Here is a 4,753-nt window from a genome sequence, read left to right on the forward strand (position 1 = left end):
ATGCTACAACCTTCAAATATTTTTAGTTATATTGTGCATCTTTTTGCGCACATTTTCATATATAAAACTCTAAAAAAAACCGTAATATGAAAAGGCACAAATATTAGGAGAATGTGACCTACGCATTTCGGAGATTCGCTGCCGAGAATCGGCGCGCGGACGGAATAAAAAGGGATTTTGACGTAAGGAAAAATCTATTTCTGGGCGATTGGCTCGTGTCGCCAGCGAAATATCCTTTAATCTATTATTTCTAGGGTAAATGTACTAACACAAATTACCAGAGAATAATAAATAAAGAAAAAGGTCAGTACAACTGACTCGCTCCCACCCTCCAAGAGGGTGTCGGTATGAACACTATGGCGAGTGAGACCACTACCACGAGCCGCTTGCCAATGAGAAACTCCCACTTACAAAACCCCACAAGAGGGGAGCCGACCCACAGAGTGGGCAGCAACTACTACTACTCCATCCCATGCTGCCGACTGCTGCGCCTCTGGTGGCCATCCTGAAGTTAGCAGACAATCTTGAGCGATGGGATGGTAGGGCGGGATTTCGCTGGCGACACGAGCCAATCGCCCAGAAATAGATTTTTCCTTACGTCAAAATCCTTTTCTGGGCTCAGCTCGTGTCGCTGCGCGAAATCGTACCAGAGAAATAGCACAAGATTGTAAAGAAAATTCAACTAAACAAAAGGGGGTCTCAAATAAAAGATAACATAAAAAGAAGGAATATAATTGCTAATAAATATACATATACACAATGATACAGAATTAGAAATATTACTTAAATTAAACTTAATGCTAATAATATTTCTTAAAATTAACTTAATTTTTACATATATACAGGGCTTACATGGAATATATGTTAAAAGCAGTATCTGTGTATAGATATGTACAAAGAACTCAAAAGCAATTATAACAATAATTGACTTGAACAGAACAAACTTCAATAATAATAATATATGAAGGGAATGTATATGACTTAATATACAAAACCCGTAACCATTGTAAATAAGATGTATCCCCTAGCATAAAAATAAGGGGATCACATCAAAGAGATCAATACATACAATCGATTGTGAGTGCCCCTAGCAAAAAAATAAGGGACACCCACCATATCACCATAAGAGCAGCTAAGACCCAAGGTAAACGTAGATGAACATGACAGGCATAGACGAACTGTTGGGTGAGACAGGTAGAAAGAAGGAGGACTGGATCTTCTACTAAAGATTAAGCATCAGAGTCGGGGAAACTATGTTACCCGCCGCAACTGCTGAAAATTTCAGAGCTTCCAAGGACTTTAAGTAATGACGCTTAAAATACTGTCGGCGATTTCCATCCAGTGTATTTTTTCACTCATCGAAATTCATATGTTGGAAATAGTTAATTGAGGTGGCTACTGCCCTGACATCATGTGCTTTTGGGAAAGAGTCAGGATTGGCTTGCTTAATAAAGTACAGGATCTGCTGCCTGATGCCTTTAATAGATAAAGTACCACCTTTTTCTCTCTTAAAGAGAGGACCCGATGAGGATGAGGAGTCCTGGACCAGAAAGCTCGTAAGGTCGATACTGGGCAAAGAGATATATCTTGTGGAAGGGGTGACAACCTTCCATGGTTCCCACCTCATCAAAGGATCTTCATTCTTTGCTATAAAACTACGTTCCGGAGAAAGTAGCACTTCCCCTGTGGGAAGAAATTGAAATATGATCCGGTTATCATCTGGATAATGCCCGACAGTTCTGAAATCCTAGCTCCTGAGCCAAGCTTAATAAAATAGAGTTTTTCTTAAGAGCATTATAAATGAACATGTGTCATTATCAGTTTCTGAAGCCAGCTTTAGAACATCATTAAGAACCATGATACTGCGTAGCCTTACAGAAGGTCTAAGTCTAGCACAAGCCTTGGGAATAGACGAGAAGTAGGAGTCTGTCAAGTCTATGTTGAAACCAAATTGAAAAATCTTTTTCAAGGCTGACTGTTTGTCGTAATGGTGCTAGCTGCTAAGCCTTTTTTCAAATAAAGATCTGAAAAAGGATATAGCTGATTGATTGTCATGATTCTAATATCGATTCTCTCAGGAAGGTTGCTAACTTTTGACAGCAGCATCATACTGTCTCAAAGTTGAATCCCTTTTATCAGATTCCAAGAAGAGAATATTTTTGAGGGTCAATATTCGCATCTCTTTTCGCTGCAAACTTCATGAAATCCATAAAGTTAGGGTTTTGAGAATTCCTGAGGAAGCGAACACAGTCTTCGTTTGCACTGACTGGGAGAGCCTGGGACTGGGAATTCAAGAAGAGGGTGAAGACCCAGTTTTTCCAGAAGTTAGAGGGTACCAATTGCTCTTCGGCCAGTCTGGGGCTACTAGAGCCACTTGACCCTTGAATGTCCTGAGTTTGTTCAGTACCTTCATGAGAAGATTCACTGGAGGGAAGACATAAATCTTCTCCCAGTTGTTCCAGTCTAGGGCCAGGGCGTCCGTGGCATAGGCCAGAGGGTCCAGGTTGGGGGCCACATAACATGGGAGTTTGTGGTTCGCTGGGATGCGAAGAGATCCACTTGTAGGCCTGGAACTCTCTGAAGAATCCATTGGAACGAACTGCTGTCCAATGACCATTCCGACTCTAGAGGTACTGATCGGGATAGAGCATCTGCTATGACGTTTCTCACTCCAGCTATATGGGTGGAGGAGAGGTGCCAACTGAACTTGTCCGCCAGGGAGAAGATGGCTACCATGACATGATTTAGATGACGTGCTTTGGAGCCTCCCCTGTTTATACAATGGACTACCACTGCGCTGTCTAAGACTAGCTTTATGTGGGAGTGCTTTCGGCGGACGTAACCCTTTTTAGAGTCAAGAACACTGCCATTGCTTCCAGTACGTTTATGTGGAACTGACGGAACTGAGGTGACCAAGTTCCCTGAACTTTCTTGAAACTGAGAATATCCTCCCCAACCGCTTAACGAAGCGTCTGTGTGGATGGTAATCCCCGGAGGAGGAAACTGAAGGGGCACTGATATCGATAAGTTCTTGACTTTTGCCCACGGGCGTAGTCGATTCCGTAGAATCTGAGGACTGAGGATAATTTGTCCCTGGACCTGACATTTGCTCGTGAGCGCCAGATTCTGGTTAGGTCTTTCAAGTTTTGGCTTTCATCAAGATGTTTGTCACTGATGCAAACTGTAGTGAACCCAGGATCCTTTCCTGGGTTCTTCTTGACGCAAGTTTGTGACTCAGAAATTGCTTTACTGACTTCGCTATTTCTTTTCCTCTTGGCTGATGGAATCGACAGAGTATGGGAGGATAGATTCCATTGAATGCCCAGCCACTGAAAGTTTGACTCTGGAGTGAGTCTTGACTTGGTCCTGTTTATCTTGAAGCCTAGATATTCCAGGAACTGAATCACTTTCAGTGTTGCTTTGTGGCATTCCTCGACGTTTTTTTTTTTTTTTTTGGAGCCCAGATTAAACCAATCGTCGAGATACGCTACTACCATAACCCCTTGCGATCTTAGTTGTTGAACTACCACTTCCGCCAACATTCGTGAACACCCTGGGTGCTACGTTGAGTCCCTGAAAGGAACTACCTTGAAGGAGAATGCCTGATCTCCTATCTTGAAGCCCAGATACGGACGGAAGTGCCTTGCAATAGGGATATGATAGTAAGCGTCTGTAAGATCGATAGAGGTGGTGACGGCCCCACGGGGAAGTAAGGTCCGTACCTGCGAGATCATGAGCATCTTGAACTTGTCGCAGCGAATGGCTAAGTTTAAGCGGGACAAGTCTAAGATTACCCTTCTTTTTGTGAGTCCTTTCTTTGGAACGCTGAACAAGCGCCCTTGAAACTTTAATCTGTTGACTCTCGCTATAGCTCCTTTCTGAAGGAGGTCCTCCGCGTACTCCGTCAATTCTTTGGATGGAAGTTGGCGGAAAGGTCTGGATGGGGGCGGGGCGGGTTCGCTACCAACTCCAACCCAGGCCTTTTGACACAATGCTTTGCGCCCACTTGCTGAAATTCCACCGGTGGCGGAAGTGAAACAGCCTCCCTCCTACCTGAAAGTCCTCATTGGTGTTGGTAGTCCTCCGCGGCCTCCCCTGAAATGCTTTCCTCTATTAAAGGACCCTCCCGATCCTCTCTGACGAAAGGATCGCTTACCTCTGCCTCCTTTACCCGAGCGGTCATACTTCTGGGAAGCCTGGCCCTCGAAGACTTGATTGAAGGCTGGGGAGAGAGCGTAAGAGGTGGAGGGTTGAGGCTGGGGGGAAATGACATATATAGGCTGCGATTGAGCCTTGGAGGTAGAAGGTTGGGCTGCTTGCACCAACGGGACAGCTGGAACAGGCTGGGTAAAGTGTGGCTGTTTCTTTTGGTAAGGCTGGAAACGTCTGGGTTTCTTCTGAGCCTTACCTCTGACAACTTGATCTTGGCGTCTCTTGGCCGTAAGACCCCAACGATCTTTAAGGCTTTGGTTAAGCCTTGTAGCCTCTGCCTGGACCATCCTTCACCATCGCATCTGGGAAGAGGTCTGCTCCCCAGATGTTCGATGGCAAGCAACTTATTCGGTTCATGACGAATCGTTGCTTCTTGGAGGACATGTTTCCTACAGTTTGTTCTAGCCGTGGCGAACTCGAACATATCAGACTGCACCGTTTGAGTCAGTGACTTGGTGATCAGCTTAAAAAGTGGCTCAGAACCATAGGAAATGGTAGCCACCTCGGTCATGGCCATGGTATTGATAGACCTGGCCAACCT

Source organism: Macrobrachium nipponense, chromosome 49, assembly GCF_015104395.2.
Source record: "Macrobrachium nipponense isolate FS-2020 chromosome 49, ASM1510439v2, whole genome shotgun sequence".
NCBI lineage: Eukaryota > Metazoa > Arthropoda > Malacostraca > Decapoda > Palaemonidae > Macrobrachium > Macrobrachium nipponense.